Consider the following 15,002-nt stretch of genomic DNA (forward strand, 5'->3'; position numbering starts at 1 on the left):
GGGCCATTATACTCACAAGGGTCCTTAAAGTGGAAGAGAGAGAGGCAGAAGAGGAGATCAGAGTGATGCAAGGTGAGACCTCAACCCGCTCTTGCTGGCTTTGAAGACAATGAAGAAGGTCATGAGCCAAGGAATGCAGGCAACCTCCAGAAGCTGGAAAGGGAAAGGACAGGTTTTCCCCTTGAACCTACAGAGAGGAATGGCGCCCTCTTACTTTTAGCCCATGTCGGACTCCTAGCCTCAAGAACTGCAGGATAATACATTTGTGTTGTTTTAAGCCACCAAGCTTTTGGTAACCTGTTACAGTAGCCATAGAAAACCACATGGAAGGTAATGGTGAAGGCCCTTTGTAAACAATCATGATGATAAGGTGTGCTACAGAGCTCATAAAACGAGACTCTGCGTTGTATGTACACAGCAACTCTAAGATATGTCCCAACCTCGGGAACATTAAAATACTTAAAAATGTTGAAAGGGAGACTCATGATTCCAGACAAGATGGAATGAACACACCTCTCCCTGTTTGTCCTGCTAAGTACAATTAAAAACCATGGGCATTATATATGAAACAAAATAAAAAGATGTTAAAAGGTGAGAAGAAAGCAGACCAGGGAGGGACTCAGGACCTTATGAGCAATAGGATCGTGAATTCCCTGAGGGGGTGTGTGTGTGTGTGTGTGTGTGTTGTTTTGTTTTGTTTTGTCTTATGTACCTGGAGTGGATGCTAGAGAAGCCTGCAGCCTGGAGACACCAATGAATACAGACAGAAGAAGCTCCAAGAGCAGCTCACTCCCAGTATTAGTTCATTCTCCTTCTGCTATAAGGACATACTCAAGACTTGGTAATTTATAAAGGAAAGAGGTTTAATTGACTCACAGTTCTGCAGGGCTGGGGAGGCCTCAGGAAACTTACAATCATGGCAGAAGGGAAAGCAAACATGTCCTCCTTCACATTGTAGCAGGAAGAAGAAGAATGAGAGCTGAGCAAAGGGGGAGACCCCTTATAAAACCATCAGATCTCGTGAGAACTTACTCGTCATACTGCCAATAGCATGGGGGAAACCACACTCATGATTCAATTACCTCCCACTGGGTACCTCCCACAACATGTGGGGATTATGGGAACTACAAATCAACATGAGATTTGGGTGGAGACACAGCCAAACCATGCCACTCCCTCTAGCTTAAGGACCAGGAAGGAGGCAGTCTAGAACTTATCAAATCAAAAACCAGTAAAATCTTAACTTAAATATTAAAAGATAGGTAACAGATACTGATACTGATACAGCACACATTTTAGAATTATCTGACAGGAATTTTAGAGGAGCCATCATAAAAATACTTCAGTGGGCAATTATGAACACACTTAGAACACATGAAAAAAATAAGTCTCCGCAAATAAATAGAAATTTCCAGCAAAGAAACTGAAGATATAAATAAGGACAAAATGGAAATTTTAGAACTGAAAACTTATAACTGAAATAAAAAATCTCAACAAATAGGCTCAATGGAACAATGGAAAGGGGAGGGGAAAATATTGAATTTCAAATAGATCAATAGCAATTACCCAATTTGAACAATAAAGATAAAAACAGGCTTAGAAAGAAAAAGAACAGTGCCTCAGGGACCTGCAGGACTATAACAAAAGAGCAAACATTTGTGTCACTGGAGTCACAGAAGGAGATGAGGAAAAGCATGGGGCTGAAAAGGTGTTCAAAGAAATAATAGCTAGAAATATCCCAAATTTAGCAAAAGATATAAATCTATAGATTCAAGAAGCTGAGCATTTGAGGTCTGGAGTTCAAGACCAGCCTGGCCAACATGGTGAAACCCCCGTCTCCACAAAAATACAAAAATTAGCTTGGTGTGATGGCATGTGCCTGTAATCCCAGCTACTCAGGAGACTGAGGCAGGAGAATCACCTGAACTTGGGAGGCAGAGGTTGCAGTGAGCCAAGATCATGCCACCATACTCCAGCCTGGGGGACAGAATGAGATTCCTTCTCAAAGAAAACAAAACAACAGAAAAAAAAGAAACTGAGCAAACCTCAAACAAAGCCCAAAGAAAGCTACATCAAGAACATCATAATCAAAATTTTGAACATGAAAGACAAATTTTTAAAACCATGATATCAGTGAGAGAATAATGACACCTTGCCTATAAAGATAAGCCCAAAGAAAGCTACATCAAGAACATCATAATCAAAATTTTGAACATGAAAGACAAATTTTTAAAACCATGATATCAGTGAGAGAATAATGACACATTGCCTATAAAGAAAAAATAATTCAAACGACACATAATTTCTTATTGAGAACCACAGAGGCCAGAGAAAGTGGCAAAACATTTTTCAAATGCTAAAAGTAAAGAACTGTTAACCCAGAATTCTGTGAACGTATCCTTTAGGAATGCTGGGTAAGTCAACACAATCTCAGATGTAGAAAAACTAAGATAATTTGTTGCCCACAGAAGTATCCCAAAAGAATGGCTAAAAGAAGTTCTTGAAACCAAAAGGAAATGATATAAGAAGGAATCTTGACCCCTACCTTATTTCAAGTACAAAAATTAACTCAAAAAGGATCAAAGACCTACATTTAAGAGATAAAACTATAAAACTCTTTTTAAAAACAGTATCAACTTTTATTTTCAATTCAGGGGGTACATGTACAGGTCTGTTGCATGGGTATATTACATGATGCTGAGGTTTGGGGTATGACTGATTCCATCACCCAGGTAGTGAGTACAGTACCCAATAACTAGTTTTTCAACTCTTGCTCCCCTCCCTTCCTCTGCCTTCAAGTAGTCCCCAGTGTCTATTTTTGTCATCTCTATGTCCATGAGTACCCAATTTTTAGCTCCCACTTATAGGTAAGAACATGTGGTATTTGATTTTCTGTTCCTGTGTTAATTCGCTTAGGAAAATGGCCACTAGCTGCATCCATGTTTCTGCAAAGGACATGATTTCATTCTTTTTTATGACTGCACAGTATTCCATAGTGTATATGTACCACATTTTCTTGATCCAATCCACCATTGATGGGCATGAGGTTGATTCCATGTCTTTGCTATTGTGAATAGTGCTGTGATGAACAAGAGTACATGAGTCTTTTGGTAGAACAATTTATTTTTTTTTTGAGTATATACACAGTAATGGGATTGCTGGGTCAAATGGTAGTTATGTTTTAAGTTCTTTGAGAAATCAAACTATTTTCCATAGTGGCTGAACTAATTTACATTCCCACCAATAGTGTATAAGTGTTCTCTTTTGTCTGCAGCCTGCCAGCATCTATTGTTTTTTGACTTTTTAATAATAGCCATTCTAACTGGTATGAGATGGTATCTACTTGTGGTTTTGATTTGCATTTCTATGATGATTTGTGATGTTGAGCATTTTTCAACATGTTTTTGACCACTTACACATCTTCTTTTGACAAGTATTGTTCATGTGTTTATTCCACTTTTTAATGGGGTTATAATTATTATTATTTGCTTGTTGAATTGAGTTCCTTATAGATTCTGGTTGTTAGACTTTTGTCAGATGCATACTTTGTGAATATTTTCTTCCATTCTGTAGTTTGTCTGTTTACTCTGTTGCTAGTTTCTTTTGCTGTGCAGAAGCTCCTTACTTTAATTTGGTCTCACTTTTCAATTTTTTTGTTTTTGTTACAATTGCTTTTGAAGAGTTAGTCATAATTTTTTTCCCCAAGGTTGATGTCCAGAATGGTGTATTCTTGCTTTTCTTCTAGGATTCTTATAGTTTAAGGTCTTAAGTTTAAATCTTTAATCCATCTTGAGTTAATTTTTGTACATGGTGAAAGGTGGAGGTCTAGTTTCATTCTTCTGCATATGACTAGCCAGCTATCCCAACACCATTTATTAAATAGGGAGTCATTTCTCAATTGCTTATTTTTGTTGACTAAAACTCTTAGAAAAAAACATAGCTGAGTAAATCCTTGTTACCTTGGGTTTGGCAATGGTTTCTTAAATACAACATCAAAAGCACAGCAATCAAAGAAAAAAATAGATAAATTGTATTTCATCAAAATGTAAAACTTTTGTACTTCAAAGTATACCATGAAGAAAGTGAAAAACCTAGCCCACATAAGGGGAAAATGTTTTCAAATCATATATTTGATAAATGACTTGTGTCTATAATATATTAAAAAAGTCTTACAATACAATCATAATTGTTTTAATGGGCAAAGTATCTGAATAGACATTTCTCCAAAGAACATATGCAAATAGCCAATAAACAGATGAAAAGAGGCTCAACATTATTAGCCATTAGGGAAAAGGAATTCAAAATGGCAATGCGATACTGTTCCACACCCACAAGGATGGCTATTATAGAAAAAGACAGACAATAACAAGTGTTGGCAAGGATGTGAAGCAATTATAATCCTTATACAGTGGTGGTGGGAATGTAAGACGATATAGCTGCTTCAAAAAACAGTTTAACAGTTCTTTAAAATGTTAAACATAGAGTTATGATGTGACCCAACAATTTCACTCCTATGTACTCAAGAAAAATGAAAATATATGTCTACACAAAATTTGTACATGAATGTTCATAGCAGCATTATTCGTAATAGCCTAAAAGTAGAAACAACCTAAATGAACAAAACACCACATATTGCCATGTTCCATTTACATAAAATGTTCAGAATAGGCATCCCTACAGAGAAAGTAGATTAATGGTTGCCTAGGATGGGGGGGTGATAGCTAAAAGGTGTGGAGGGTTTTTTTGCAGTGATGAAAATGTTCCAAATGGATTGTGATGATGGTTGTAAAACTCTGTGAATATATTTAAAAAACACTGAATTGTACACTGGGGGCAAATTGTATGTTATATGAATTATAAAGCTGTCACAAAAAAGCAAAAACAAAACAAAACAAAACAAAACAAGGAATCTTGGAACATCTAAAAGGAAGAGAGAGGCCAAGTATGGTGGCTCACACCTGTAATCCTAGCACTTTGGGAGGCTGAGACAGGTGGATAACTTGAGCCTAGGAGTTTGAGACCAGCCTGGGCAACATGGTAAAACCCTGTTTCTACAAAAAATACAAAAATTAGCTGGGCACGGTGGCACATACCTGTAGTCACAACTACTTGGGAGGCTGAGGTGGGAGTATCACCTGAGCCTGCGAGGTCGAGGCTGCGACGAGCTCTGATTGCCTCACTGCACTCCATCCTAGGCAACAGAGTGAGACTTTGTCTCAAAAAAAAAAAAAAAAAAAAAAAGAAAGGAAAAGAAAGAAAAAACCCAGAAAGGGTAAGAAGTTCAAGTAAATACAGTAGATTTTCCTTTTGCTCTTGAGTTTGCTAGGTTATGTTTGAAGGTTGAAGCAAAAGTTGCTATTTTCTGATGTGTTTCTCAGTGTATGTAGAAGAAATAGTGAAGACAATTATATTATAAATGGGAGAAGAGTAAAGAGGGAGGCAAAGTTTTGTGGGAAGAAAAAAATCACGCCTGGATTCTCAGCATTCCTGTAAAAACCTCAAACACCGGGGACTCAGAAATTAATACTCAACAAAGATAGTAAATGTTGTCTTTCCTTCTCCTAGAAACATGTTACTTTTCACATATCATTAGGATTAAGTCTGCAGTCATTTGTTGCCCTAATGACAGAGTTAATACCTTCCATCCAATAGACCTTATCTTATCTCCCCAAGAGTCAAACAGTTACCATCCAGGATAGGCACCCAGATAATGTTATGACATTATTTTCCTAGGCATTGAAATTTCAAAAGGGATGAAACCCAGGACACAGAGACATTTGTAAACTGGACTAACACATTGAGCTTATTTAACTTCTAGAGATATGTATTTAATTCAAAGTGTTAGAGTAAGACATTTCTAAGAAGAATCTTTCAGAAGGGGAGAGGGAGGTGGTTGTTTCTTTCTCTTGAACATAAATGGCTAAAATGGACTTTTCTGTGTCCCTCACTTACAATACAGATTTTGTATGTATAGGACATTTGACCTGGATCTTATCACATTGTCTCAGGGACACACAGTATATGCTCATTATTTTCTATAATATAAATAATAAGAAATCTGATTCCGAACCAAAAACCCTATGCGTATACTCACAACACAAACTTTAAAAATGAACGGTAAAAACCTAATAGTGCACTTGAACTGAACATAGACTGTGGTGTTATGTATGAATACTAAAACACCTTGAGCAACTGCTTAAAAAAGATGATACAAAAGATACGTTCCAAAATGCCATAAGAAAATAAAAAACTCTAGAAGGTAAATAAAAATGGAAACCTTGCACAAAAGCAAGAACAAAAAAACAAACCAGGAAATTAAAAGTAGAGAAAACAACCAGAAAACAAAAAAATAAAGTGGCAGACTTAAGTCTAACATATCACCAATTGCATTAAAAGTGAATGATCTAAATATACCAATTAAAAGATGAAGACTGGCAGGCTGAATTTTTTAAATGTTCCAACTATATCCAGGTACAAAAAATTCACTTTTAATATGATAACATATGTATGTTGAAAGTAAAAGGATGGGAAAAGTTAAACCATGCAAATATTAATTGAAATGAAGTAGCTGCAGCGATATTATCAGATAAGGTAGACTTCAGGGCAAAGAACATTGCTGGAGACAGAGGATCATTACACTTGATCTTAGTCAAAAGGCCAAGAAGCGATGGCAGAGGATCATTACAAATGATTAAAGAGTCAATGAACTAAGAACCCATAAAAATATTTTATATGTATGCACCAATACAGCAAAACTGATAGAGCTGAAAGGAGAGGCCAAGTATGATGGCTCATGCCTGTAATCCCAGCATGTTGGGAGGCCAAGATGGGTGGATTGCTTGAGCCCAGGAATTCGAGACCAACCTGGGCAACATGGCGAAACCCCGTCTCTACAAAAAAAGAAAAATTAGCTGGGTGTGTTAGCACGTGCCTGTAGTCCCAGCTACTTAGGAGGCTGAGGCAGGAGGATCATTTGACCTGGGAGGTGAAGGCTGCAGTGAGCTGAGATTGTGCTATTGCACTCCAGCCTGGGTGACAGACTGAGACTCTGTCAAAAAACAATACAAGACAAAAAAAAAAAAAAAAAAAAAACCCTCAAAGGAGAAATAGACAAATCTACAAATATATTTAGATAATTTACGATTCATAGAACAATTAGAAAATTAACAAGGATATAAGAGAATTCAACATCATCATCAACCAGCAGAATCTAATTGACATTTATAGAACACTTTGCAGATTATACACTCTTTTCAAGTGCCCATGGAATATTTATCAAGATAGATATATCCTGGGCCATAAAACCTCAACACATTTATTTCCTTTTTTTTTTTTTTTCTTTTATTCTAAGTTCAGGAGTACATGTGAAGGTTTGTTACATAGGTAAACTTGTGTCAGATTATTTCATCACCCAAGTATTAAGCCTAGTACCCATTAGTTATTTTTCCTGATCCCCTCCCTCCTCCCACCCTTCGTATTCAGATAGGTCCCAGTGTCTATTGTTCCCCTCTATGTATCTATGTGTTCTCATAAGTTAGCTCCCACTTATAAGTGAGAATGTGTGGTATTTAGTTTTCTTTCCCTGTAATAATTTGCTAAAGATAATTGCCTCCAGTTCCATCTGTGTTCCTGCAAAGGACATTGTCTCATTCTTTTTTATGGCTGCATAGTTTTCCACGGTGTATATGTACAACATTTTCTTTATTCAGTCGACTATTGATGGGCATTTAGGTGGGTTGTTGATTCTATGTCTTTGTTATTGTGAATAGTGCTGCATATGCATGCATGTGTCTTCATGATAGAACTATTTATATTCCTTTGGGTATATACACAGTAATGGCATTGCCAGGTCAACTGGTATTTCTGTTTTTAGGTCTTTGAGGAATTGCCACACTTTTTTCCACAATGAACTAATTTACACTCCCACCAGCAGTGTATAAGCATTCCTTTTTCTCCACAACCTTGCCAGCACCTGTTATTTTTCACTTTTTATTAATATCCATTCTAACTGATGTGAGATGTTATCTCATTGTGGTTTTGATTTGCATTTCTCTAATAATCAGTGATGCTGAGCTTTTTTTTTCATATGCTTGTTGGTCACATGTATGTCTTTTTTGAAAAGTGTCTGTTCGTGTATTTTGCCCACTTTTTAATGAGCTTGTTTATTGTAAATTTAAGTTCCTTATAGATGCTAGATATTAGGCCTTTGTCAGATGCATAGTTGCGAAAATTTTCTTCAATTCTGTAACTTGTCTGTTTATTTTGCTGATAATTTCCTTTACTGTGCAGAAGCTCTTTAGCTTAACTAGATCCCATTTGCCAAGTTTTGCTTTTGTTGCGATTGCTTTCAGCATCTTTGTCATGAAATTTTTGCTCATTCCTATGTTCAGAATGGTATTGCCTAGTTTGTCTTTTGGGTTTTACCTTTAAGTCTTTAATCCATCTTGAGTTAACTTTGTATATGGTGTAAGGAAGGGGACCAGTTTCAATCTTCTGCATATGGCTAGCCAGTTATCCTGGCACCATTTATTGACTAGGGAGTCCTATTCCTATTGCTTGTTTTGTCAGCTTTTTCAAAGATTATATAGTTGTAGGTGGGTGGTCTTATTTCCGGGCTCTCCGTTCTGTTCCATTGGTCTACATGTCTGTTTTTATACCCGTAACACCCTGTTTTGGTTACTGTAGCCCTGAAGTGTAGTTCCAAGTCAGGTGGCATGATGTCTCCAGCTTTGTTCTTTTTGCTTAAGATTGCTTGACTATTTTGGCTATTTTTTGGTTCCATATGAATATTAAAATAGTTTTCCCTAGTTCTATGAAGAATGTTATCATAGTTTATTAGGAATAGCATTGAATCTATAAATTTCTTTGGGCAGAATGGATATTTTAATGGTATCAATTCTTCCTATCCATGAGCATGGAATATTTCTCCATTTGTTTGTGTCATCTCTGATTTCTTTTAGCAGTGTCTTGTAGTTCTCATTGTAGACATCTTTCACTTCCCTGGTTAGCTGTATTCTTAGGCATTTTATTCTTTTTATGACAATTGTGAATGAGGTTGAGTTCCTGATTTGGCTCTTGGCTTGACTGCTGTTGATATATAGGAAAATTTAGTGATTTTTATACATTGATTTTGTATCCTAAGACTTTGCTAAAGTTGTTTATCAGCTTAAGGAGCTTTAGGGCTGAGACTATGGGGTTTTCTAGATATAGGATCATGTTGTCTGCAAACAGGGATAGCTTGATTTCTTCTCTTCCTATTTGAATGCCCTTTATTTCTTTCTCTTGCCTGATTGCTCTGGCTAGGACTTCCAATACTATGTTGAATATGAATGGTGAGAGAAGTCATCCTTGTCTTGTGCTGATTTTCAAGGGGAATGCTTCCAGTTTTTGCGCATCCAGTATGATGTTGGCTGTGGGTTTGTTCCAGATGGCTCTTATTATTTTGCAAACCTCAACGCATTTAAAAGAACTGAAACAAAATAGGTTGTGTTCCTTCACCATAATGGGTTTAAATTGCAAATCAATAACAGAAAAAAATAGGAAAATCACGAAGCATTTGGAAACTAAACAACATACTTCTAAATAATCCATGGGCTAAAGAAGAAATCTCGAAGATGGCCGAATAGGAACAGCTCCAGCCTCCAGCTCCCAGCGTGAGCGACACAGAAGATGGGTGATTTCTGCATTTTCAACTGAGGTACCAGGTTCATCTCACTGGGGCGTGTTGGACAGTTGATGCTGGTCTGCGGGTGCAGCCCGACCAGTGAGAGCTGAAGCAGAGCGAGGCATCACCTCACCTGGGAAGTGCAAGGAGGAAGGGAATTCCTTTTCCTAGCCAAGGGAAATTGAGACACACAACACCTGGAAAATCAGGTAACTCCTACCCTAATATTGCCCTTTACCAAGGGTCTTAGCAAACAGCACACCAGGAGATTATATCCCACACCTGGCCCGGAGGATCCTATGCCCATGGAGCCTCCCTCATGCTAGCACAGCAGTCTGAGATCTAACTGCAAGGTGGCAGCGAGGCTGGGGGAGGGGCACCCGCCATTGCTGAGGCTTAAGTAGGTAAACAAAGTTGCCAGGAAGCTTGAATAGGGTGGAGCCCACCACAGCTCAAGGAGGCTGGCCTGCCTCTGTAGACTCCTCCTTTGGGGACAGGGCATAGCTAAACAAAAAGCAGCAGAAACCTCTGCAGATGTAAAAGTCCCTGTATGACAGCTTTGAAGAGAGCAGTGGTTCTCCCAGCATGGAGGCTGAGATCTGAGAATGGAAAGACTGCCTGCTTAAGTGGGTCCCTGACCCCTGAGTAGCCTAACTGGGAGACATCCCCCAATAGGTGCAGACCAACACCTCACACCTCACATGGCAGGGTACACCCCTGACGAAGCTTCCAGAGCAAGAATCAGACAGCAACACTCGCTGTTCAGCAATATTCTATCTTCTGCAGCCTCCGCTGCTGATACCCAGGCAAACAGGGTCTGGAGTGGACCTCAAGCAAACTCCAACAGACCTACAGCTGAGGGTCCTGACTGCAAGAATCAGACAGCAACACTAGCTATTCAGCAATATGCTATCTTCTGCAGCCTCTGCTTCTAAATAATCCATGGGCTAAATACCCAGGCAAACAGGGTCTGAAGTGGACCTCAAGCAAACTCCAACAGACCTACAGCTGAGGGTCCTGACTGTTAGAAGGAAAACTAACAAACAGAAAGGACACCCACACCAAAACCCCATCAGTACGTCACCATCATCAAAGACCAAAGGCAGATAAAACCACAAAGATGGGGAAAAAGCAGTGCAGAAAAGCTGGAAATTCAAAAAATCAGAGCACATCTCCCCCTCCAGAGGAAAGCAGCTCATCACCAGCAATGGAACAAATCTGGATGGAGAATGACTTTGACAAGTTGAGGGAAGAAAGCTTCAGTCCATCAAACTTCTCAGAGCTAAAGGAAGAGCTATGTAACCAGCACAAAGAAACTAAAAACCTTGAAAAAAGAATGGATGAATGGATAACTAGAATAATCAATGCAGAGAAGACCTTAAAAGAACTGATAGAGATGAAAACCATGACACAAGAACTACATGACAAATGCACAAGCTTCAGTAACTGACTCGATCAACTGGAAGAAAGATTATCACTGATTGAACATCAAATGAATGAAATGAAGCGAGAAGAGAAATGTAGAGAAAAAAAGAGTAAAAAGAAATGAACAAAGCCTCCAAGAAATATGGAATTATGTGAAAAGACCAAATCTAGGTCTGATTGGTGTGCCTGAAAGTGACGGGGAAAAGGGAACCAAGTTGGAAAACACTCTGCAGGATATCATCCAGGAGAACTTCCCCAACCTAGTAAGGCAGGCCAACATTCAAATTCAGGAAATACAGAGAACGCCACAAAGATACTCCTCGAGAAGAGCAACTCCAAGACACGTAATTGTCAGATTCACCAAAGTTGAAATGAAGGAATAAATGTTAAGGGCAGCCAGAGAGAAAGGTTGGTTACCCACAAAGGGAAGCCCATCAGACTAACAGCAGATCCCTCGGCAGAAATTCTCCAAGCCAGAAGAGAGTGGGGGCCAATATTCAACATTCTTAAAGAAAAGAATTTTCAACCCAGAATTTCATATCCAGCCAAACTAGTTTCATAAGTGAAGGAGAAATAAAATCCTTTACAGACAAACAAATGTTTAGAGATTTTGTCAACACCAGGCCTGCCCTACAAGAGATCCTGAAGGAAGCACTAAACATGGAAAGGAATAACAGGTACCAGCCATTGCAAAAACATGCCAAAATGTAAAGTCCATTGATGCTAGGAAGAAACTGCATCAACTAACGAGCAAAATAACCAGCTATTTTAATGACAGGATCAAGTTAACACATAAAAATATTAACCTTAATTGTAAATGGACTAAAGGGTCCAATTAAAAGACACAGACTGGCAAACTGGATAAAGAGTCAAGACCCGTCAGTTTGCTGTATTCAGGAGACCCATCTCACGTACAGAGACACACATAGGCTCAAAATAAAGGGATGGAGGAAGATCTACCAAGCAAATGGAAAACAAAAAAAAGCAGGGGTTGCAATCCTAGTGTCTGATGAAACAGACTTTAAACCATCAAAGATCAAAAGAGACAAAGAAGGCCATTACATAAAGGTAAAGGGATCAATTCATCAGGAAGAGCTAACTATCCTAAATATATATGCACCCAACACAGGAGCACCCAGATTCATAAAGCAAGTCCTTAGAGACTTATAAAGAGACTTATAAAGAGACTTAGACTCCCATACAATAATAAAGACTTTAACACCCCACTGTCAACATTAGACAGATCAATGAGACAGAAAGTTAACAAGGATATCCAGGAACTGAACTCAACTCTGCACCAAGCGGACCTAATAGACATCTACAGAACTCTCCACCCGAACTCTCCACCCCAAATCAACAGAATATACATTCTTCTCAGCACCACATCGTACTTATTCCAAAATTGACCACATAGTTGGAAGTAAAGCACTACTCAGCAAATTTAAAAGAACAGAAATTATAACAAACTGTCTCTCAGACTACAGTGCAATCAAACTAGAACTCAGGACTAAGAAACTCAATCAAACCCCTCAACTACATGGAAACTGAACAACCTGTTCCTGAATGACTACTGGGTACATAAAGAAATGAAGGCAGAAATAAAGATGTTCTTTGAAAACAATGAGAACAAAGATACCAGAATCTCTGGGACACATTTAAAGCAGTGTGTAGAGGGAAATTTATAGCACTAAATGCCCACAAGAGAAAGCAGGAAAGATCTAAAATTGACACCCTAACATCATGATTAAAAGAACTAGAGAAGCAAGAGCAAACACATTCAAAAGCTAGCAGAAGGCAAGAAATAACTAAGATCAGAGCAGAACTGAAGCAGATAGACACACAAAAATCCCTCCAAAAAAATCAATGAATCCAGGAGCTGGTTTTTTGAAAAGATCAACAAAACTGATAGACCACTAGCAAGACTAATAAAGAAGAAAAGAGAGAAGAATCAAATAGATGTAATAAAAATTGATAAAGGGGATATCACCACCATCCCCACAGAAATACAAACTACCATCAGAGAATACTATAAACACCTCTACGCAAATAAACTAGAAAACCTAGAAGAAACAGATAATTTCCTGGACACTTCCACTCTCCCAAGACTAAATCAGGAAGAAGTTGAATCCCTGAATAGACCAATAGCAGGCTCTGAAATTGAGGCAATAATTAAAAGCCTACCAACCAAAAAAAGTCCAGGACCAGACGGATTCACAGCCAAATTCTACCAGAGGTACAAGGAGGAGCTGGTACAATTCCTTCTGAAACTATTCCAATCAATAGAAAAAGAGGGAATCCTCCCTAACTCATTTTACAAGGCCAACATCATCCTGATACCAAAGCCCGGCAGAGATACAACAAAAAAAGAGAATTTTAGACCAATATCCCTGTTAAACATTGATGCAGAAATCCTCAATAAAATACTGGCAAACCGAATCAGCAGCACATCAAAAAGCTTATCCACCATGATCAAGTGGGCTTCATCCCTGGAATGCAAGGCTGGTTCAACATACGCAAATTAATAAATGTAATCCAGCATATAAACAGAACCAAAGAGAAAAACCACATGATTATCTCAATAGATGCAGAAAAGGTCTTTGACAAAATTCAACAGCCCTTCATGCTAAAAACTCTCAATAAATTCGGTATTGATGGAACGTATCTCAATAAGAGCTATTTATGACAAACCCACAGCCAATATCATACTGAATGGGCAAAAACGGGAAGCATTCCCTTTGAAAACTGGCACAAGACAGGGATACCCTCTCTCACCACTCCTATTCAACATAGTGTTGGAAGTTCTGGCTAGGGCAATCAGGCAAGAGAAAGAAATCAAGGGTATTCAGTTAGGAAAAGAAGAAGTCAAATTGTCCCTGTTTGCAGATGACATGATTGTATATTTAGAAAACCCCATTGTCTCAGCCCAAAATCTCCTTAAGCTGATAAGCAACTTCAGCAAAGTCTCAGGATACAAAATCAATGTGCAAAAATCATAAGCATTCTTATACACCAGTAACAGATAAACAGAGAGCCAAATCATGAATGAACTCCCATTCACAATAGCTTCAAAGAGAATAAAATGCCTAGGAATCCAACTGAAAGGGATGTAAAGGACCTCTTCAAGGAGAACTACAAACCACTGCTCAGTGAAATAAAAGAGGACACAAACAAATGGAAGAACATACCTTGCTCATGGATAGGAAGAATCAATATTGTGAAAATGGCCATACTGCCCAAGGTAATTTATAGATTCAATGCCATCCCCATTAAGCTGCCAATGACTTTCTTCACAGAATTGGAAAAAACTGCTTTAAAGTTCATATGGAACCAAAACAGACCCTGCATTGCCAAGACAATCCTAAGCCAAAAGAACAAAGCTGGAGGCATCATGCTACCTGACTTCAAACTATACTACAAGGCTACAGTAACCAAAACAGTATGGTACTGGTACCAAAACGGAGATATAGACCAATGGAACAGAACAGAGCCCTCAGAAATAATGCCACACAATCTACAGCCATCTGATCTTTGACAAACCTGACAAAAACAAGAAATGGGGAAAGGATTCCCTATTTAATAAATGGTGCTGGGAAAATTGGCTAGCCGTAAGTAGAAAGCTGAAACTGGATCCTTTCTTTACTCCATATACAAAAATTAATTCAAGATGGATTAGAGACTTAAATGTTAGACCTAAAACCATAAAAACCCTAGAAGAAAACCTAGGTAATACCATTCAGGGCATAGGCATGGGCAAGGACTTCATGTCTAAAAACACCAAAAGCAATGGCAACAAAAGACAAAATTGACAAATTTTGTCTAATTAAACTAAACAGATCTAATTAAACTAAAGAGTTTCTGCACAGCAAAAGAAACTATCATCAGAGTGAACGGGAAACCTACACAATGGGAGAAA

At 38.3% G+C, this 15,002-nt stretch overlaps 2 long non-coding RNA genes across 7 annotated transcripts in view; one reads left to right on the forward strand and one right to left on the reverse strand.

The window, feature by feature from the left end:
• Positions 1-966, reverse strand: part of LOC144336407 (uncharacterized) — a 38,965-nt gene extending 37,999 nt beyond the window's left edge. For all 6 annotated transcript variants that reach the window (XR_013408172.1, XR_013408176.1, XR_013408177.1 and 3 more), the window contains exon 1: positions 877-966. This is a non-coding gene — a long non-coding RNA (uncharacterized LOC144336407). The remainder of the gene's footprint in view (positions 1-876) is intronic.
• The window catches only part of LOC144336408 (uncharacterized), a 61,242-nt gene that overhangs the window by 7,141 nt on the left and 39,099 nt on the right, over positions 1-15,002 (forward strand). The gene's annotated exons all lie outside the window — the stretch shown is intronic.

The sequence above is a fragment of the Macaca mulatta genome, chromosome 18, assembly GCF_049350105.2.
Source record: "Macaca mulatta isolate MMU2019108-1 chromosome 18, T2T-MMU8v2.0, whole genome shotgun sequence".
Taxonomy (NCBI): Eukaryota; Metazoa; Chordata; class Mammalia; order Primates; family Cercopithecidae; genus Macaca; species Macaca mulatta.